The sequence below is a fragment of the Equus caballus genome, chromosome 30 (genome assembly GCF_041296265.1).
Source record: "Equus caballus isolate H_3958 breed thoroughbred chromosome 30, TB-T2T, whole genome shotgun sequence".
NCBI lineage: Eukaryota > Metazoa > Chordata > Mammalia > Perissodactyla > Equidae > Equus > Equus caballus.
Window position 1 is genome coordinate 38,101,255 of NC_091713.1, and position 22,046 is coordinate 38,123,300.

At 61.1% G+C, this 22,046-nt stretch overlaps 1 protein-coding gene and 1 long non-coding RNA gene across 11 annotated transcripts in view; one reads left to right on the plus strand and one right to left on the minus strand.

Annotated features, from left to right (window-relative positions):
• Positions 1-22,046, minus strand: part of SYT2 (synaptotagmin 2) — a 105,205-nt gene that overhangs the window by 38,580 nt on the left and 44,579 nt on the right. The window contains exon 1 of one of the 10 annotated variants that reach the window (XM_023632656.2): positions 5,928-6,339. The exons of 4 other annotated variants lie outside the window; for them this stretch is intronic. The gene's annotated coding sequence lies outside the window, so the exon portion shown is untranslated. Of the gene's footprint in view, positions 1-1,240; positions 1,443-3,486; positions 5,416-5,927; positions 6,340-22,046 lie in introns of those variants that run through there. 5 more of the 10 variants (XM_023632653.2, XM_070255921.1, XM_023632655.2 and 2 more) reach the window with 5 other exon arrangements.
• On the plus strand, positions 6,389-8,125 carry LOC138921582 (uncharacterized). Its single transcript, XR_011434258.1, has 2 exons — positions 6,389-6,491; positions 6,873-8,125. It is a non-coding gene; the product is annotated as an uncharacterized lncRNA (long non-coding RNA).

The following is a 22,046-nucleotide window of genomic DNA, read 5'->3' on the forward strand; positions in this document are numbered from 1 at the left end:
CAGAGCCTCAGCCAGGAAGCCACACGTGTCACAGAGCTGACAGAGGAGGTGCATGTGCGTCCGCTGGGCCCTCTGCTTTTCCAGACCATCACCCACCTCCCTTGATCCCCAGGACGTCTTGGGGGAGGTGAGAGCGACCTTTCTGCACATTTTCAAATGGGGACAACAAGGTCCAGAGACAGGAAGGAGCAGCTTGCCTGGGGCCACGCGCAGGAACCGATCAGTGAAGTCACCGGATTCCGGCTCCTCCCTAATCAAATCCAGTCGCACCCTCACCTCCCCCCACTCCCAGCTCCCGTGCTGTTTCTTTATCTCCAAAGTGTCCCTTTCGGTTTTAAGAAACAACAACAGCTAAATCTTTACAGGGTCTTGTGCCAGGCACTTCCTCTTCTTGGAGCTTTATATAAATATGAGTACGTTAAATCCTCGTGTGAACCCTGAGGCATACAAACTATTTTAGTTCCATTTTAAAGATGAGGAAGCTGAGGGTCTTCAACAACTCAGCCAAAGGCCCACGGGAACTGGCATCTGAGGTCTTAACACAGCGCAACGGTGCCGAGCACCTCTGAGGCGCAAGGCTGCACACACACACACACACACACACACCCCCAAAGATGGGCTGGGGTCCCGGGGCAGGCTCTGGGGTCCGCTCAAGTACACGGAACACAGATGCTGGCTGTCCACTGAGTCCAGAGCTGGGCTGTGCTCCACCCAGGGGCCACGCTGGGGGGCCAAGGGGACAGGTTGCAATCTGTCTTGAGCAGCCAGCTGCCCTCAGTCCCAGCCCCAGCCGAGCGGTGGGAGCAGGTTGAAGCCGGCTTGGAGCTGGCAGCCTTGGCCGCCCCACTGCGAGGGGTGGCTCCAGAGACCCCTGCCAGAGCGGCCTGCAAGGCTGCAGCGTCTCTCCCGGCAGGAGGGCTGACTGGGCAGAGGTCGGGCCAGGGCCTCCTTCTCCCGTCCGCCCTGTGGCCCAAGCTGCCCCAAGCCCACAGTGGGGGCAAAGCTGGCCCCCACAGGGGAAGTCACTCCGCTATCTGGTCTCCAGGGACTGGCAGCCCTGCGGATGGATTGGGGAGCCATGGGACCAGGTTCCGTCTTGGTGGCAGCCCTGACCTCTAGGAATGTCACTGTGGGTCTTTGGGGCAGGCATCAAAGCCAGCCAGGAGCATGACCCTGCGGTGGGAAAGCCTCCCGTGCCTCACACCAGCCCGTGGGCTGCAGAGGAGCCCCATGACCTCACCTGGAAATGCCTCTGCTTCCAAACGCCCCCTTTGTTAAACGGTTGAGACACGATTCCACCAGCAAGCAGCAACCATAGATGCCGTTACAGCGGACAGCAGCTGCCTCAGGTTCGAGAATCTCATTTCAGTGAGGAGAAGGCTGTGGACTTCACCCCCCAGCCCCCAGCCCCTCCCCGACCGCGGGACCCAGAGAACAAGGGAGCCGGACACAGAGAAGAAAAATGGAAAGATAACCACACAAAGGCAGGGGAAAAAATCATTCACAGCCTCTCTTGACCTGCCAAGGACTTTCTCCACGTCTTTCCCTGGGCTGGAGGCCCAGATAAGGAAGCAGCCTTCTTGCAGCCTCTGCGCGGCTCTGCCTGGGCTCCGCTCAATGGGCCATCTGCTTCAAGGCCTTTCTGCAAAAGCTTCAAAAGTCCCATTTCTCCAGGGAGCTGGAAGCTGGGAAGGCGTCAGCCCCAAACAATAGGAGAAATTTATTGGAGACCAGGGCTGCCGGGAGGCCGGCCGTGCAGGCAAACGGCTGGATGCTCTCCGAGATACAAAGGGTTATTTAATGCGGTAAATCCGAAGGCTCCTCAGAAGTCAAGAGCTCCCGGGGGAGGCCCCACACTCTGCAGCCTTCCTTTTCAGAATCACTGGCCCCCCTCCATCCCAGGTCAGACTTATTTCCCGTCCTTTGCCACCGGGCAAATATTGACTTTCTTTCACCCGCAGCGTTGCCAATGGAGCTGAGAGCAGCGGGCGGGCTATTGTCTCCTTCCTCCGCGAGGGCAGGGCCAACTGGGCCAGGCCGGGCAAGAAAGCCGGGGAGGGGATTGCGCTCCCAGCAGGAACCCCTGAGTCTTTCTATCTTTGATTGTGTCTTTCTGGCCGCTCTCCCTTCCCAAGCCCATTTGGGTTTATTTCTCCACGTTTTGGCTCTCCTGCTGCCAGGTGGCATGTCCGACCCGAGAGAAGCAGCAGGCGCAGCTGGCAGACCTGGAAGAGCTGAGCCTGGGAGGCAGGTCCCTAACAGGGGGCAACCTGATGGGCATCCTTGCCCGGCCCGGGTCCTCAGTGTTCTGACCCGTGCCGTGGGAGGGCCAGCCTCCACAGTCCATCTCGGTGTCTAGGCCAGGGAGCTCCCTCCTCCCCATGACCCACGGCCTGTGGCTGCAATCCGGGCATTTTCCCTCGTGCTCTGCCTTGAGACGAGATGGAAAGCAATTGCTCAGGGCTTCACAGGGAGAGTGGGAAGAGCCAGGGCGAGGCCCACAGGTGCAGGCACAGCCGCTCCTCGTGCTGACAGGCCCTGCGAGACTCCCCCTCTCCAAGCCTGTTTCCCCACAATCAAAATCAGAGACTGGATGAGATGAAGGCAAAGGTCCCTGTCAGCGCCCCTGCCGTGGTTTCCCTCGCCTGCACACCGCTGCGGGCGGGACGGAGACCTCAGCACAGCCCTGTCCTCACGGCTGACCTTGACCTCAAGCCTCCCGGCTTGTCCTCCTCATAACGGGGCCTCCTCTCGGCCTCCGTGCTTCTCTGTGACAGACGAGGACCGTGCACGCAGACTCCTGCAGCCTGGAGTCAGGGCACAAGGCACAGTGGTGACAGCTGCAGGACCGTGGACTCTGTCCCCGCCCTTCCTCTCACCGGAGCCCCCTCTGCGACGTCACAGAGCCTTACAAAGCCCATTCCTTTTGCAGCACCCAATTCAAACCAAGAACTCCTCACATTCCAGGAGTTTTATGTAAACCGTCCCCACATAATCTTCACAAGAACCCAAGAGGTAGGTAATATCATTCCCACGTCACAGACGAGGGAACTGAGGCTCAGAGAGGTTAAGTAAGTTGCCCAAATTCACACAGCTAACAAGGAAAGGGAGCCAGGACGAGAACCGGGATCTGCCCCTCTGCAAAGCTTGCCCGTAACCCTCAGAAATCTTCCTGAGGAGACGGCATCGCCTCTCCCCCGGTTGTCTGCGGACTGTGACGAAGGGGCAGCGAGCGCCGATGCCCCAATAGCTCCTGCCCGGCCCCCCCAGCCTCACAGAGCCCACAGGGCAGCTGCACCCTGCCCTCCTCCACCCCCACCTGGAGGCAGACGCGCCCCTGGCTCCGGGCCTTGGTTGGCTCATTCTGGGCGGTTCAGGGAGCGAAGTAAAAGGCCCACTTGTCCCAGCCGCAGAAGGGCCCGGGGTGTGGCAGGAGAAGTGCAGGCAGGAGGTGTGAGGGTGGGGGGCCGTCGGGCGGTTTCTCACCTGTGAAGCTTCTGCTGCAGAACGACGGCACCGTTGGGGAGACGCGACAGAGGGGGGCGGAGGCCGGGCTGCCCCCTGTTCTTTGGGAAGCTCCAGAAACCGTCGGGAGCTCGCACGCGAGTCCACAGAGCTCTCCCTGCCCCTCAGGGCTGCCTGCTCCCTGCTCCCGGCAGGCCTTTGTCTGTATTCTTGCAGCTGCTTCCTCTGACCGGGGACTCAGGCTCAGCACGGGACCACGCAGTTCACGTGTTTCTTGTTTAATCCTCACATCAACCCTCAAATCCCACCACTACTATCGTTTCATTTTGACAACTGAGTAACTGAAGCTCAGAGATGTAAAGTAACTTGCTCAAGGTCACACAGCTAACAAACCAGCAGAGAGCCAGGGTCTCCTGAGGATTCACTCCAGGGCTCTGCGAGGCCTTGAAAGTGGCCCCGTTCACACAGAGTGTGTTATCTCAAGTTGTCTCCACTCTGGGGACAGAACGGGGGTGCACTGGGAATTCCTAGACACCGCCTGCCACGTCACCCCACCAAGCCCCTTTTCCAATACTCAGACGTCAGCCCCGAGCCTCAGCCACAGTCCTGCAGGCTTGGACGCACCCTGGGAGGGTATCTGGTCCAACACTCTCCCCGGATGGCTGAGCAAAACAAGACAGGGGCCTGCCCAAGGTCAGGCAAGGTCACACAAATTGGAGGCAGAGCCTGGAATTAAACTCAGGCCTCTTATCCTAACCAGGACTCTTCCCACAACACCCGAAGCCTGGTGAGAAGCTATTGTTGCATCTCAACTGAAGACACAGCCAGAGCCACCCCGAGAAGGAGTGAGACCAGACTTGCCTGTGGCAAGTGCGGTGAGGTGAGCAGGGGCTGCTCTGGCTGTTGTGGCCGAGACGAACATCCCTCCAGATCCCCCTTGTCCCAGGTGGAGGGGGCCCAGCCTAGAGGCAGCTGGACAGCATGACCTTGGGAGGCCCTTGACATTCCCCCTTTAACCCCGGGGCCTCCTATCCGGCACTGGGGACCTTTCCCCAGGAAAGGCTCCACTCCTGCCAGGACGCACCAAGCTGGAAAGCCAGCTGTTCTTGCCAGGGCTGGAGATTCTGAGAGTGGGAAGGGAGGCTGGACCAGCGGCTGAGGGTCTCCCAGCCCTGTCACCCTTCTTGGGGGAGGGGAGCCGCAGTTTCTCCGAGGCTAGGTCACAGAGGGAAGGCTGCTGGAGAGGCTGCAGCCACCCCAGCCCTTCGGCCGCCTCACCTGCATGCAGGGGCCAGAGGTGTCAGGCCTGGGAGAGACTTCGGATTCGTGAGTTCCAAACCCCTACTTTCCAGATGAAGATACTGAGGCCTAAAGGGGTAAGTGAGCTGACCAAGGTCATAGCCCGGGTCGGAATGGAAGCTCCCTGACTCCCCCTGGAACGCGGGGCGCACAGCGCCGCTCTGCCACCCTCCTGCCCAGGAAGTGACCGCTGAGCTCCTGGCAGAGGCCAGCGATCAAAGGCGGCAAATTCCTAAACGCCACGGCTCGGGGCAGGCGCGCCCGTGGGCTTGTTCCCTCGACCACCCTGCCCCCACCTCGTCCCCATTCCCGACTGGGGCCCCACGCGCCTCCATCACCCTGAGGTTCAGAGATGTGCAGCAGCTTGTCCAAGGTCACACAGCAAACTGAGTGGAACATGCGCCTCTACTGCCCTGTTGCCCCTCCCCACCTCCCACCCTGGTCTCTCCAAGCTCCGCCGCTTGCCAGAATCCTTGGGACCATGCTTCCAACAATGCCCCAAGCCGCGGCGCTTGCTGGAGTATGAAAAAGTTTCAGAGAGAGGAAGGGGCGGAAGATGCCGCGGCGCATCCCAGCCCCGGACGGCTGCGGCAGGGTGGAGGCGCGCAGGGGAAGCGAGCTCCGCGCACCGCCGATGTCCCCAACGCACCCCACCGTGCGCCAGGGGGCTCGCGAGCGCCGCGCGGGGCCCTTCCGTTCATCCTCACTGCGGCGGCAGCGGGGGGTCCCGCGCGCCCCGCACCCACTTTGCAACGCAAGCCGCGCCATCCGCCCTCCTCCAAGCCCCTTCCCGCGTTCTCCGCGGCAGGCGCCTCGGCTTCCCCGCTCGCCCCCGGTGCCAGCGCCGATGCACCGCGGCCTCCGTCGCCTTCTCCCCGTCCGGGCTCCCCGCGAGGAGAAACGGGGCGAGGGGCTTCCGGATCGTCCAGGCACCTCCCCCGGGACTAACTGGATAATCCCGACGCAAGTGGATCTCCGGAGCCCCGTCCCCCACCGCTGGCTCCGTCCTGCACTTAGTTTATCCGGCCGTGAGCGCCGAGCCCAGAAGTCGGAGCGTCCCAGTTTGGCGACCCCGCATCCGCCTGTGCCCCTGGCCCTCGGGGGCCGCCCCGCTCGGACTAGGGGCTGCCCCGCAGGGTGTCCCCGCCCGGCGCTGCTCTTACCCGGGGACGCTCCGGGCGTGGTGGGGCCTGCGCTCGCGGAGAGGGCGCAGGCGGGACGGCCGGGTCCCGAAGTCCGGGTCCGCTCTTCCCGCGCGCGGCCGGCCGGCAGCTGCGGTCTCCTCCCGCCCGCCGGCTCGCGCGCTCTGCAGTAGTAACAACCTGGCCCGCTTCCCCGCCCGCCGATCGAGATGCTGCTCACATCCGCCTGCACACGGCGCGTGCCGGCCCTGCGAGGGCGATCCCCGCCGGCCGCGACGCACGGCCCCGCCCCAGGCTATCCCCGCGCGCGGTCTCCGGGCCGGCCGGCCGGGGTGGCAGCTGCGCGCGAGCGAGGCGCGGCGGGGAGGGGTCGGGCCCGCGCGCCCCGCGAGAAGTTTGGGGTGGGCGGGGCCGGCCTCGCGCCCCCGGAGCCGCGCGGGGCGCCCGGGCAATGCGGAGGAGTCCCCGCCCGCCGCGTGCGCTCCTGCGACACTCCCCACCCCCGCCGCCCGCGGGCTTCGGGAGCCGCTCGGCGCGGGGACCGGCTGGGGGAGGGGCCGCCCGGCTGTCGGAACCGGCCAGCGGGTAGGAGGGAGCGATCTGCTTCAGGGGGTAGGAGGAAGGTTTTCCTGAGTCGAGAAAAAAGAAAAGGGAGGGAGTAGAGGGGGGCGGAGACAAAACGGCGACGCTGGAGGGGCCGGGGAGGTGGGCGTGTTCGGCCCGGAGAGCCCCGACAGCCCGCGGCCCCAGCGCCGGCCCGGAGGGTGCAGTCAGGACGGGGCCCGGGGCTGTCCAGGCCTTTTGGGGAGCGGAGACAGCGGGTTGGAGGGGCCCCCGGGGGACAGGAGGAGGTGTCTGCCGGCCCAGGACCCTGGGCCTGGCTCCCGGACAGGAACCCACCGAAAGGGCTCTGCTGCGATAGGGACCCGGCACCCCCACCTGCCACGGCTCTGCTCTCCCCTCTAGGAGAAGGCAAGGCCTCGACTCTCCCTGAGCACGGAGCGGCCTGGCGTTTGCCACACTCAGGAGGCAGGAGGGGCACGCAGGACTGTGAGCCTGGGTGTGGCTGGCTCCTGTGTCTGGGTGTCCCCCTCGAGCCTCATCCTTAATCCACAACACCTGCCCACCCTCCCCCCCCCCCCCCCCCGCAAGACCTCAGGACCCCAGCTCAGCTGGTGGAATTCCTGCCGGTGTCAGACCACCAGCCATCCCTGCCCTCACCCGGTCTGCCTCCCCTTCAGCCTCAGCAGCAGCTCCCGCCTGTTCCGCACACTCAGAATCATGAATCCAGTTTGGGGTTCAACCCAGGATGTGACACTCCCCCCCAAAAAAAATCCCATATGTGTGTGTGATGGGAAGGCCCCTCTAGGGCCTTCCAGGGCTTCTCATCCCACCAAGTCTGAGGAGCCCCAGGAAGCCCCAAAACCTGCAGCAAGTGCCCCGTGTCTCCCCTCCTCCCCGCGTCCCGGCCCGCGACAGCCACATCACTCCAGCGGCCTCTGCAGTGCTGCAGCGCGCGCTCCTCCTCGCCGGCCGGAGCCTCTCTTTAGAACGCGGCAGCTCCAGTCACGGACCCTGGTCTGCAGGAAAGCTGACTCAGGGATTTCTAGGCTGCAAGCCGAGTGCGGGAGTGTGCGCCACCGTGTAGCGGGGAGGGTGTCGGGAAGGGGCGGTTTGTGCGTGTTTGCATGTGGGCTAGACTCTCCCGTGAGCTCTGCGGACCCCTCACCGTTCTTCAGATGGAAAGGGGGCCTGAGGGTGAAGGGCTCAAGGTCAGATGCTCAGCGGGAGGGCACGGGCTCTTCCCCCAACCCCTGCACACCCCACCCCCTGCGCTGGCCTCCCACACTGAGGGGGCCTGTCATCTGGCTGCTCCTCTGCGCTTTCTGCCTGGGGGAAGAAACACTTCGAAATCCCCCCAAAGCTTCTTTCTCCAGGAGGAGGGGGAAAGGGGCTGAAAGTCCAGCAGGCTGGATTCAGGCTAGACTTTGGGATGTCCTGATGCCAAGGGCCCGGGACGCCATCCTGCCTGCCAAGGAAAGTGCCTGCCTTAATGACCGGAATGCGGAGCCGGAGCCGCCTGGAGGAAGGGGGGGTGGGTGAAATGACCCCCGTGGCTCCTGGGTAAAAAGGATCAGAATGTACCTGCGCCTGAGGCAAAGCTGCCTCCAGGAAAATAGGGTCTAATTACAGAGAATAAAGCCTTTACGTAAGACTCAGTCTGCTCCTTCTGGAAGAACCTGCATGTAATGTGTGCTCCCTCTGTGCGCCCCTCCCCCGGGGAGGACGCAATTCTCATGGGGTCGGGAGCGTCAGGTGACGTTTGCACGCAGGGGGCTGGGTCAAGGTGGGAGGTGGGAGCCCTGGTCCCAGGGGCAGCATCAGCCCTGCTTGCTCAGAGCCCCTCAGGCCCCAGAGGATCCCCTCTGGGGGTGGGAACAGCAGCTTACAGCCTGGACTTCACTCGATCCTTCTGAACAATCCGTGAGGCAGCAAGGCAGAGGAGGCCAATTCCTCCCCACTCGGGGCTCAGGAAGCCCCCCAAGAAGGGTGACTCACCCAAGGCCCCATGTTGGGTTTGGTGCAGAGTTAGGGTGTGGAGCTGGTCTTGTGACCCCAAGGCTGACCCTCCCTGAGTCTTCACGGGCTGGGTGCACAGCTAGCTGTGCCCTCCTCCCCAGGGCCTCCTTATGCCTGGTTGTCCCTCCAACCTTGTCTTCTGCTTGCAGGCTTCCTCTGCCAGCATCTCTAGATGCCGGCCCCCACCCACCCTCCAGCTTCACCGGGCACTGCCCACTCCCTCACTCTCTGTGCTTCAGTGGCACCAGTCGCCTGGCCGGTTCCCAGAGGGCTGTGCTCTTTCCTGCCACAGAGCCTTTGCACATGCTGTCTCCACCCACGTCACCATGCCAGCTCCCTTCATCCTACCAGACTTAGCTCCCTGACCCCTCCGTGTCCTCTGTCCTTCTCCTCTGCAGCTCATTTCTTGTTCATAGCTCTCCCCACACTAGACTGCGAGCTCAGGAGGGAAAGGACACCTCTGCCCCTCCAGCCCACTGCACAGAGCAAGCTCTCGGTAAGTCTTAGTGGTTCTGAGGCTCAGCGCCCTCAAATCCTGGCGCTACCACTTGTATCTGTGTGACCTTGGGCAGGTTATGTAACCTCTCTGACCCTCGACTTTCTCACCTGCAACATGTGGATTTTAATTATGAGACGGGGTTACTGTAAGGACTGAAGGATGCTGTTTGCATGGAGACCAGCGCAGTGCCTTCCTGGCACATCCGTGTTGGTCCTGCTGGTAAAGAAACAAGAGCTGAAGGTGTAAAGGATGGACATACTCCTCTGAGCTTCCCCCTAGGCATAAATGTCTCTCCTGTCCTTGCCCCCAACCCTCTCCTCCTCCACCCTACCTCACTTCTTGGCTCCTAAAACCCTAACTTCTCCCTTCAGCTTTGGGCACAAGTGAATGGCAGCTGCCACTGGCTCACTCCCTCCCCATCAGCTCCACAGCCCACACGGACTCTCTGCTCCATGCCTTTGCTGGCCTCAGGTGTCAGCACCGCCCGCGTGGCTTGGAGCCATGGAGCCTGGCCTTGGCAGAGTGTGGTGGGGGTGGGGGCGCGGGTGGCGGTGACTGGCCAGGGTTGCCTCCTTCATGATCTCCATCAGCATCTCCCCAAAAGTCACCTCCAAATAAGAAGTCCCCTCACCCCCCTCCAACGGGATGGCAGCTCCCACACAGAAATTCTGGAGCTGCCCAGAGCTCCGGGCTCTGATCCAGCCCTGCGGGACCAGGCTCCTGTTGCCCATATGTTCCCAGGGCCCTCGGGGAGGGTCCTGTGAGAAGAGGTGCTGGAAGAGGACGTCAGTCTCCCTGGACTGTCTCCTGCCTCTCCCTCTGAGTGACCTGGGCCCCAGGGAAGGCTGCTGCTGGGGAGGGGACAGCACTTCCCCCAGCCCTGCTCCGGAGCCCCCACAGCTGGTGCCCTGAAGGGGCTGCGAGGGCAGCCTCGCAGGAACCCCGCCCCAGCTGAGCGAGGGGAGAGGGAGAGAGAGAAGGCAGGGAGGGGAGAGGCGAAGAGAGCACTGGAAAGGCTGCTCCAGCTTTTCACCTTGACCGAGTTCCCTCCCCACTTCAGACCTGTCCAGACAAAATAATGACTCTCAGTTCTTCCCTTCCAGAAACGCAGCAATTGGATTTCTGCAAAGAGCTTCTACATCCTGCAGTCACCACCAGGAGCATCACCAGTGCCCGTGAGACCCTCCCCTCCCCCTCTGCCTCCCCCTCCCCTGTCTCCTCCTCCCCTTCTCCTCTTCCTCTCCTCCCTCCTCCTCCCCCTCCTCCTCCCCTCCTTCTCTTCCTCTCCTCCCTCCTCTCCCTCCTCCTCCCCTCCTCCTCCTCCCCTCCTCCTCTCCGTCCTCCTCCCCTCCTCCCTTTCCTCTCCTCCTTGCTCTCTTCTCTCTCCCTCCTCTCCTCATCTTCCTCCTCCTCTGCCTCCTCCATTTCCCTCCCCTTCCTCCCTCCCCGCCTTGTCCCTCCTCCTCCTCCTCTCCCTCCCCCCTCTCCTGCCCCCCCCACCCCCAGCTTCACTGAGCAGTCTGCGCAGCAGCCCTAGTGCTTGTCTGGGGCCATGAGACCGAATCCTTGGATCTTCACAGCAATCCTGGGTGACAGGTGGTTAAAGCCAGACTGTTGGATGAATCCTGGCTCTGCCACCTGGCCGCTGTATGACCCAGGCAAGTTACTAACCTCTCTGTGTCTCGTCTGTAAAATGGGAACAAAAGTGGTGTCTGCCTCATACAATCGTGACTATTGCGCAAGTTAATCCAGGTAAAAACTTAAAACAATGTCTGGGATATAAAAAGTGCCGGCCAATGTTAGCTTTACTTTGATCTTATCTCTATGCTGCAGATGAGGAGGCTGATAACAACAGCGACTGTTTATTTCACGCCTACTGTGTGCCAGGAGATACAGGGCGTGGGAGGCGGGAGTCCGGGGTGGGTCACAGCTGGGACTCATGTGCATACAGCAAACCTGGGAGGGTCTGATGCTCCTCTTCTGAGCATTTATTTGCATCCACTGGTTTACATGTGGCTACAGACTGGTACCCTGGGGAAAATCTGGGCTCCGGACACACAGACTATTTGCAGTCTTTAAATAGGGGTTTCGGATAGAGAAGTTGTCAGAAAGAGAGAATACAGCTGACAAAACAAGCCAGACTCCACAACAGGGCTTGGGCAGCAGAGGGAGGGACCCTTCGGGTAGACTGAGTGGCTGGCACTCAACCTCGTCTGACCCAGGATCTGGGAAGAAAAAGGCCGTGTGTAAGCCGAAGGCGCTCTGTCAAGAGCTGGCTCACTAACTCTTCCCGGCCGCCACCCCACAGGGAACCCTGCCCCTTGGAAAGAGACGGTGAGCTGCTGAGCCCGGGAGGACGGACAGCCTCGGCGACGGGCAGCAGCAGGAGGAGCCCGGACAGGCCCCAGGAGCACTTGGGACAGTGGTGGTGAGGGACCGAGACACTGAGACCAGCAGCAAGTGGCAGCCCAGCGCGTGAGGGCACGTGGGCAGCCTTAGCGGCTCCCGGAACATGCGCTGGGGTGAAGCAGATTTGGGGAGACCGGGTCTCTCGTGGGAGCAGGTAGGGGCCTGGGGCTAATGAGGGTCAGGTGCTGAGCCGATCAATGACAATCACGATGGGACACACCTCAGGTGCTGACTGTGCGCCAGGCCCCATTTCAAGTGTTTAATGTGAATTTACTTCCCTCATACTCACAGCCACCCCAGGAGAGAGGATTATTCCTATTCCCACTTTACAGACAGGAAAACCGAGGTCCAGGGAGGCGAGTGACCAGCTGAGGCTCCCACCGCTAGGCAGGACGTGGAAGACGCAGGATTTGAACCCTGATCTTCCCCTCTGCCACGTGCCTGGCTCAGCAGTGTCACGGGCCTTGTTCCTGACCACAGGCTGGACAGGGTTGTGGACATGTGGGTCCCACCTCGTCCTTACAACTGCCTCTTGACATTGGTGTTTGTCCCATTTCACAGCTGAGAAAATTGAGGCTAAAAAATGCAAATGATTTGCCAAGTTCAGGTGGCTGGGCAGCGCCGGGGCCAGGATTCAGTCCTCGTCCACCTCCAGGGAGTTCCGCGACCTGCCCGGGGCCACACGGCTAACTTCACTCCCTTCCAGGCAGCCGTCTACTCAGTGCCAGTCTTCCCCGCACAGGAGATCACGTCGTCCCCACCTCCCCCACATAGGCTTTTCCTGGACACGGGAATCGAGTCCGAGTTCCCTCTAGACCTGGGCCAGACATGTTGGCCATCCAAGAAGGACAGATGTTTGCCCGAGGGCCCTGAAGAGGACAGGGGAGTCGAGTCTGAGCTCAGAGGATCTTCCCAGAGACTTCAAGGAGCCAAGGGACTCTCCTCCCGTAACTGCAGACTGAAGACTCTGCTTACCGCGTGGGCCCCGTGTCCACAAAGGCCACCCGCCCGGGAGCCGGGGTTTCCAGCTGCCTTGGAGAGAGAACCACCTGAAGGGGCCAGGTGCTGGCACAAGGGGACATTTCCGTCGCCGTCCCCAGGTCGGGAGCGTATATGAGGGGCACAGGGTATGTGCATGTTCCTTCTAGTGTGGCTGGGTCTTGAGGGGGAGAGAACCCAGTAAGGCCCCCCTGCCCAGCATTCCTCTGACATGCATTTGTTGAGTGTATACTGGGCCCCAGGATACCAGGGGCTCTGGACACACCTCTGCCCACAAGAGTTTGGAGGTCTGCTGGGGAGACAGGCACATGTGCCCCTGATGATGGAACGCGGGTCCAGAGCGGGCGCGGGCACGGGAGCCCTGGAACCCGGGTGGTTGGAGCCTCAGTCCCCGGGGTGAGGACGTGAAAACTTTCCAGAGGAGACGGTTTCTGACTGGGTCTCGGAATACGGTTCTGATGGATCCCGAGGAAAAGCAGGTGGGTGTTCAAGGCAAAGGAGTGCGGAGTGTTGATGTGTGGGAGCAGGAGGGCCCTGGGTGTGTTGGCTGGAGGCACAGGGCACAGCAGAGGAGTGGCCAGGGGTGGGGCTGAGGGGCTGGGGGGCCCGAATGTGGAGGGCAGCTCAGCCCGCAGGCTTTAACTCAGGGGGCAGTGAGGGAGCCGAGCTGGAGAGAGAAGGCAGCCTGCCCCACACTTTAGTGAGAGCCCGTCCTGCCTGGACCGGAAGGAGCTGTGGGAGGAAGCGGAAGGAACATGCATGCCTCCTGCGGAGGCTCCTCACGCTGGGGGCTGGACGTGGTGGTGAGGGACAGAGGGGAGTGAGGATGGCTTCTGGTCTCTGGCCTGTGTGTCTGGAAGGATGGAGAAGCCCCCATCGGGAGCAAGGGAGGTGAACTGGGAGCTCAGTTTGGGGGGCCTGTGCCGGGTTCAGGAGGAAACATCCAGCAGGTGCTTGGAAGTGCGGGCCTGGGATTCAGGAAGGAGGTTTGGACGGGAGATCCACTTTCGGAAGTCACTGATTCAAAAATCATACAGAAAAGCTGGTTCTGAATATGTTAATAACGAAACAAACGGCAGAGACTGCATTCGACCCCAGACCGTGGGATCCGACGCTGGCTGGTTCCCTGCCAGCTCAGCACGGTCCTCTCCATCAGGAGTTACTGCCCCCAGTCTGAGAAGCCATGAAATGCCCCAGACAATCTCTTTCCTTTTTCCTAAAGGTTTTGGGCGTAGGTTTCTATTCAGATATTATTCTACCCATTTTACAGAATTAGAAAGTTGAGGTACATTTTCAAATAACCCCACAGAAGGTGATCAATCACAGAAGTTGATTCTAGAGTCTGGAGTGGTGTACGTCACAGCCAACCATTCAATTAACTCCCTCGGGGAGAGCTGGCCCCCTGCAGGGTTGGTGGCAGTGGATGCCGTGGAAGGGGATGCATCTGCAGAGAACACCGCTCACCCCTTTGCCCTGAGTGAGCTGCATCTCAGCACAGAAGTCTGGCTTGCCAGGGAGAAGCAGGCATGAGTCAAGGGTTGTGGTGATGGCAGAGGAGCTCCTGGGGCCGTGCATATGTGGGAGTGTCAGCCTCCCTCCACCCCCTTCTCCCAGGATCCAGCACACAGACCCCTAAGCTCTCATGTCTCACTTCCACAGTTGCTGGCACCTGCCTGTCTGCAGGAGACCCGTCCCAGATCACCTTTCAGGCATCAATTTGTCTTCCCTGCTTTCTGCATCCTTGACAACCATGGACTAAGCACACATGACAGGAGCCCGTCCCCCTGCGAGGGGACGGCTGGAGCCTGGGGGCCACAGCAGGAGCCCACTTGCTGCAGTGACCTGGACCTCAACCTAGGGTCCATCGGAGTCCCCTGAGGACCTTAAGAGAAAGACGCCCCGCCCCCTCCCAGAGATGGGATTCAGTTAGCCTGGGAGGGCACGGGCGCCGCTCATCCTCTGTGAACGGAGAAAACCTCGGCTCCGAGGGAAAGACCACAGCTTTAGAGTCAGACCTGGAATCCCAGCTCTTCCTCGTCTGAACGGTGTGACTTAGATGAATTACCCACACTCTCTGGGAGCCGGCTTCTGTTTCTGGAGGAACGTTCATGGTCAGTTCACCTCAGGTAACCCGCATAACGCGGGGTGCCTGGAGCGGGAGCCGGCCTTTGGTGCCTGGCACCCGCCACACCTCCCAGCACCCTGAGAGCTTGGGTCTCCTCCTAACCCAGCCGTGCAGCTGAGTCCCCCAGCTCAGCAACCCGAGGAAAATACGCCCGCCCCCAGTGGCACGGTCTCCCTGCCCCTCTGTGTGCACGGCTTGATGTCTGGATGCCATTACCCCAGCTGAAAATCGAGCATCGCCCTGTCCAGCTGCGCCCCGCCAAAACGCCGCTCTCTGGCCATCACGCCGCCCCCCAAATGGGCCCCATCTGATCACCCCAACTCCCGAGACTGCCCCCAACGCTGACGCTCCTGAACCTCCAGCCGCCTGCCGCCTCGCGTGCCTCCTTCCCCGCACAAATCCACGCTGTGACCTGCAACCCCTTCCCCTCCCCCTCACAGCCCCTAACCACCACCCCTCCCATCGCCCCAGTCCTCGCTGACCGGTCCTGGGGACGCGCAGTCCAGTGCTTCATCACCTGCCGTCCGTGCTGTTGTCCAGGGATTCGCTGCCTCCACACCGCCTGCTTCTGACCACAGGCCGGGGGGCGGCGTCTCGTCCTGGCACCGTGTGCGTCTAGCACGTGGTAGGTGCTTAACTGGTCTGACTGCTGACCTCACGTGGGGGCCAGATAGAGACCAAAACCTGTGCAGTCAAAGTCTGTCCCCAGAGACTGAGGCAGAGAAAGGGGGGCGTCTCCAATCCCAGGGCTTCCGGGTGGGGAAACAGTGGGTGCTGGGGTCTGGGATGGAGGCAGGGGCTCCTCCGCTCTGGCTGTTGCTCTAGGTGAGCCAGGCCGTGTGACGCTGTCACCACACCTCCGGCCTCTGTGGGGCCACCACAGTGAATATGTGCGCCTCTTCTCACTTCCTCCTGAGGAGGAGGTCCTGGTCCCCAAGGCTGGGAACCTAGGTTCTGGGGGCCCTCATGGGGCGTTCAGGGTTAGGGAGACCGCATGACCACAAACACACAAACATGTCAGATCTACGCTACAGTCAGTGCTGGGGAGGAGTGTGGGGTGGTGCGATAGGACTACGACAGAGGCACTTCTCAGGGAGATCAAGGACGGCTTCCTGGAGGAAGCGGCGCTTGAACTGAGGCTTGGAGGCTGGGCAGAAATTAAACAGCGGAGTGCAGGGATGTGCACTCCAGCCGTGAGCAGCTTACGCACAGTCCAGGGAAGAGACCACAGTGTCTGGAGCCGGTGCTGGAGATGGAGAGAGGAGAGGGTTTCAAGAGAGAGGAAAAAAAGTGTCTTGCTGTGTGACCTTGGCTAAGTTATTCTTTCTCTGGGGTGACATCTCAGAGCCCTAAAAACCCTGTATCTTTATCAGGTCGGTGAGGTAATCGGCGCAAAGTCTCCGGGCGCCCCCGGGCTTCCGGTGCCCTGACAGCCTACTTTCAGCAGCTCCCACCCCCCAGTCCTCCCACCACCACCACTCCAGGCCCCAAACGGGGGAAATTAATTGAGTGTTCAAGTCTCTTCCCTTTTCCAGCCACAGCCAAGCTTGCCGGGGAAATTAGGGTGACGCTGGTGCAAATAATTGAGTGTCTTTCCCCAAACGGTCTTCAGGCCCCCTTGCTTTAGCTGCTGCTTAAATGGATGAGCTAATTAACCTAACTAATTGCTCCTGAGGACTAATACTCTCACCGTCACGTGGCCCTGGAAGTCACATTCTCCCGGGAAGGCCACTCTGCTGCCCACGTCCTCGGTGGGCCAGGTTTCTGCCGAGCCTGAGAGCCGCCCCTCCCCCCACGCTCCAGACTCAGCTCAGCCCGGCATCTCGGCATCTCGGCATCTCGGAGGGACCGGGAGCCCTTCCTCCAGCCTCTGTCTGCGTGCAAAGCCTAACTCCGGACTCGCCTGTCAGTTCATCCATCCGTCAACAACCTTCTGTTGATTGCCCACTCCACGTGTCAGCGCTGTTCTTGGCATCGGGGAGTCAACAATGAGCGGAAACAGACAAGCCCATCCCTCAGGAGGTGTTCAGTCTTAGGGGGACCACATGACCACAAACACAGACACGCACACACGTCAGATCTACGCTACAGTCAGTGCTGGGGAGGAGTGTGGGGTGGTGCGATAGGACTACGACAGAGGCACTTCTCAGGGAGATCAAGGACGGCTTCCTGGAGGAAGCGGCACTTGAACTGAGGCTTGGAGACTGGGCAGAAATTAAGCAGCGGAGTGCAGGGAAGTGCACTCCAGCCGTGAGCAGCTTACGCACAGTCCAGGGAAGAGACAGTAGTGGCTGGACCAGGTGCTGGAGATGGAGAGAGGAGAGGGTTTCAAGAGATAGGAAAGTGACTGGCTTTAGTGTTGGGCTGGACATGAAGGGAAAGAGAGGTGTTCATGGTCACTCTAGGCCTCTGTGCTTCCGGCTGCATGGGGATGTCTGTCACTCACTGGGACGGAAAACCGTGGAGTCACCAGGTGAGGCAGGTGGGTAAGAGCACGTGTGGAGCGACCTGGGAGGCATCGAAGGAGAGATGCGAATGGGAGACGGATGAGCGGGCGGCCCTCAGAGGAGGGGTCTGGGCTGAAGACACGTGTTTGTGAGTCATCTACCGAGAGGTGGGGTTGAAGCTGTCGGTGCGGTCGTTTCCCACGAGAAGACAGGAGGGCCCTCAATGAGCGTTGAGGACGCTGGGTGATTCACCCCCGACCGCGGCCCATCTGGACGTGCACACAGCCCCCTTGCACAGTGTCATCCTGTTCTATTTCTCTATCCGAGTCAGGTACGGCCCCTGTGTGCCTTTGTCTACTGTTAAACCGCCACCTGATCGAGTGCCTGGGGGTCTCAGTGACAAGGGAGCCGCTCAGCCACTCGCCGTGTGGAAGGTTTACGTGCTTTCACTCACGTGGCCTTCGTGACACAGAGATTCCCATCCTTGTCTTCCAGAAGCCCCCCCATTGCCTCCCCCAAAAGGCCGAGGAGCAGGGGCTTCCCAGCAAGTGGCCCTCAGCTCCCGGGAGGCATTCTCAGCAAGGCTGGGGCGAGGATGTGAGGCCCTGAGGGGAGAAGCAGGCTTTGGAACACGCACACACACATGCACGCAGGTATGGACACACATGCACACACGCGCACACCGGCACAGACATGCATACACGTGCGTGCACGCAGGTACACACACACACATACGTGTGCACACACGGACACACATGCACACGCGCACACCGGCACAGACATGCATACACGTGCGTGCACGCAGGCACACACACACGCATACGTGTGCACACACGGACACACATGCACACGTGCACACCGGCACAGACATGCATACACGTGCATGCACGCAGGTACACACAGCTGCACACAGTCACACACATGCCAATGCACACGTGTGCACACAGGTACACGTGCACACACACACGCCCCAATCAGAACAGTCAGGCCTGGAGGTCAGCCTGGTCAGGGATAACCTGGAGGCTGACGTCCAGGGCCCCTGCTGGTTGTTGCTGTGTGACTGAGGCAGACAGAAACCTCTCCTGATTTCCCTGCTAGGCTTCTCCCCAGCTCCTTGGTTCTGCTTCTCTTTGCTCTAGACCCAGAGCAGAGCCCTGCAGCCCGGTGTCTGTGCTTTTGGCCCCCTGTCCTGCCCCAGGACCTGAGCACCCGTGCCTCAAAGCCAAGAGTGGCAGAGCGCAAAGGCCAGGGAGCCAGAGCAGATGGGCCTGGGTTCAAGTCCTGGCTGCTGCTTTCTAAGCGTACGACCTTGGGGAGCGCCTTTAACCTTCCCGAGGCTCATCTGTCATCCATAAAAGCAGGAAATAACACTTTCTTTTGGGAAGGATGGTGTGAAGCTTCACAAGATACACGGCATATTAAACATCGGACACACCAGATGTTCGGGGCGCACGTGGTGCCACCGCCGTAAACGTGAGCTCCCTTCCTTCCCGTCACGCCCGACGCCCTCCTCCCGCAGGAACCCCCTGACCCGCATGCTGCGGGGCCAGCCTCTGCCTGCACAGTCCAGCCGTGGCAGCCGCTCCCGTACGAGGCAACCCTTCCCATGTCTGCACATCTCCACAGCTTACAGTGCACTTCCTCATCCTGACCTGACCCCCGACCCCACGCTGGACAGAGTCCAGGCATTCAGAAGACGGGACAGCCCCCCAGCTCTCTGAGAGCAGCCCCCACGGCCCCCGGGCGTCTCTGTCTAGTCCAGAGTGCTCCTTCCATGCTTGTTCCAGAATGTTCCATTGCCTCTACCATCCTGGCCAAATTCTTCTGGACAAGACCCAGTCTGTCTGCGTCCTTCTGTCCAGAGAGGCACAACACACCCTCAAATATGAGCCAACTCATCCAAATTCCAGGGTCAGACCGAGGCGGGGCCAACCTCACGATGGTCAGTGGCACGGAAGCCTCGTCATGGGGCCTCGAGCAGAGTCAGTCCAAGCACAGCCACGCCGGCGGCCTGCTCCTCGCGGTCTCAGGCCCCCACGAGAGCCACAGGCAGCCTGCAGAAGAGACGCCCAGGACTGGGCATCATCTCCCCACCCATAAAGCTCTCCCCTCCCAGGCCCACCTGGAGCCCGCTGCCCTGGCAGGAGGTGGTCAGGACCCTGGGCAGCTGCTCCTCACCCGGGTGGACAGGCGTCTGGAAGGGAAGAAGGGGCTCACCACGTGGCCCTGGGGAGGGGTCCGAGAGGCAGCAGTCAGACAACCCTGAACTGGAAAATGTGGGTGGTCTGCCATATCTTCCCTCTCCTCCCTCCCACAGGAGCACCGTGAGGGCCTGTGGATGTCCCAGCTCCCGGGCTGATTAACGGGCGATGCCCCTCTGCTTGGCCTCCCTCTTGCCCTGATGTGGGCCCCCGAGTCCAGAGACAGTGCAGCCGGCAGAGATGAGGGCCCTGGGAGCCCCTCGTTGTCTTTGACGAGCTCCGGGGCGGGGCTGGAGCTAGAAGTTGGGAGAGGCCTTCTGGGGGTGAGGGCAGAGGGCTGCAGTGGGCCGGCCTCCGGGGGAAGCTCGGGTGTGTGGGGGGGTAGCTCAGATCCTGCACCTGGCATGTGTGTCCACGCTCTCGCCTCCTTGGCTGCCTGGAACAGCTAATCTATGGATTCACTGGTCAGCCAGCAGGCAGTCACCAGGCCGTCCTGGGGGCCTCACTCAGCATGTCCCCGGTCACTTCCCACCCCACCTCTGGCTCCTGTCTGGGACCAGCTCTGCCCTCAGCTCATGGGGTGACCTTGGCAAGTCACGTCCCCTCTCTGCGTCTCAGGTTCTTGTTAATACAGGATTGGACTGGGGGACCTCCTGGGTGCCCGGCCCCCTTTTTGGAGAGAAAGAGGAGGGAATGAAGAGGACGTCTCACACTGGATGGTGTCAGGATGGGGAACATGCAGGCTTCAGCTATATGTGCCCTCGATGACGGAGATGACCGGCGTGCTGTGACAAAGGTGGTGGAGGGAGCAGAGGCCAGGGCCCAGCAAGCCAGGCCCCCACCTGGTCACCGTGTCCCCCTGCCTCCTGCCCCAGCTCTGCAATCCCCACCTTTGCCTCCGCCGATGCCCTGGGGTCCTGCCCGGGACAGTCCCGAGCTGGGTGGCAGGTGAGCTGGTGACCCACTTGCCCCGCCCCTGGCCCTCAGGGCCGTGACAGCAGCTGCAGAGGGAGCGGGCCCCTGGCCCGGGTGCAGGCTGGGTGAGGACTGCGGTGTGTGGGCCTCACGCAGCACGGAGCAGCCTGCGCCAGACTCAGAGGCACTGCAATGCAGTGGTCGGATTTTTTTGTCGTTAGTTTTTTTCCTAAAAGTCCTCATTTCCCGGGGAAATGTGCAGCCAAATTCTTCCAGAAAGGGGTGGCTAAGTGGCGCAGGCATGTGTCACCCCTGCCGATTCAGGGTGCTTGCTCCCGCCTCCTCCTGGCCCTGGGAGGCCCCTGCCCTCTGCCCCAGGTGGAATGGGGAGGTCCAGGTGGAAGGAGCAGGAAGGGGCTGGTCTTGCCTCTCCAGGCCTCGGATGCCAGGTGACGGCACTGAATGTTGAATGGAGCGCTTCTCAGTTTCCTGAGCCCCGGGGGGCCCGGGACAGAGGCAGAGGTGCCTTCGGGTTCTGGAAGAATCTCTCCGTCTCTCTCCCTCCCTCTCTTTCTGAATGCCCCCTTCCGAGCATCAGATACCACACGTGCTGCAGGTTCTCAGGAAGGCCATGAGCTTGAACCACCCGCCTTGCCCCGCGTGGAAAGGACCCCTCCCCATTCCCCCTGCACAGCACACTAATTCTGCGCATGCTCCACCTCTGTCTTCTTCTGCTCCTGGGCTTCATTTTAAGGGAACTTCTCAGCCCAGCTCTGCCTCCCCAATTAAAAAGGTGGTGAGTTCAACCAGCTTCAAAAGTAACCCCAGACGGGGGGGCCCGGTGGGCCAGGGGCAGACCCAGCCCTGCCAGCGCCCCTCGGGCTTAGAGAGGAGACACAGTCAGGAGGCAGCGCTTGGCTGTGGGTGGCACTCAGCCGTGGAGAGGACGTGGACAGCCCCCGTGCAGGGGCGGGCAAACCCGTGCGGCTCTCAGGTGCCCTCGGCTCCCTCCCCCCAGTTGGAGGGGCTGGAGCACCATGCTTGCCCTTCTCCTCTGATGTCGGGTCTCTCTCAGGCGCAGATGGCTCCAGCTCAGGGGCAGCCAGGACACGGCCGAGCCCATCTGGGTACAGCCCAGGGACAGGTGCTGCCAGTCTGCCATCTGCCGAGCAGGTGACAGCCGCTGACATGTAAGCCAGGTGAGGGGCGGGGAGCTCAGGGCCAGCGGGGGCAGAGTGGCTCCCTGGGACCCGGGCAGGAGGCACCTCCAGGACCCGAATGGCTTGTAGGTCTTTAAATGAAAACAAACCGGCTCTCTGCCTGAGAAAGGTTGCCCTCTCTGTATCCTGTGTTTCCAGCAAAGCACAGGCTGTGGGTGACAGTGACAGCTCTCTTCTCCCCTGTGTCAGGACAAAGGGTTGTGCTCCCTTGTCCCAGTAACAGGGATGGGGTTAGCTGCCAAGGGGAACATCCCCGCAGTAAAGCAAAGGGAACCCCATGAGGGAGTGGACTGTCTACACGTCCAGACTTTTGTCTCAACACTGCTACTTCTAGCTGTGTGTCCCAGGGCAAGTTCATTAACTTCTCTGAGCCTCAGTGTCCTCATCTGTAGCAGGATTGGTAACAGCCATCCCTCACTGGGCTGTTGGGAAGGCCATGTGACATCATACACATAGCCGTCAGGAAGTGCTGGCTCCCCCGTTTCTCTGCGACTCCCCCAGTGAGAAGGCAAGAAAGAAAGCCATAACCAAATGGCTCCCAGATTTTAATGGGCATTAACATCTCCCAGAAGCTCCACAAAGTGCAGATTCCCAGACCCAACCCCAAAGGTTCCGATTCAGCAGGTTCAGTCCAGACCCTGGGGGACCACGACGTGGGGGTCCACAGACACATTTTGAGAAGCTCTGCGGCCGAGGACGGCAGGACGGTCCCGAGTCCACGGCCCGAGGATGGTGTGGACAAAGG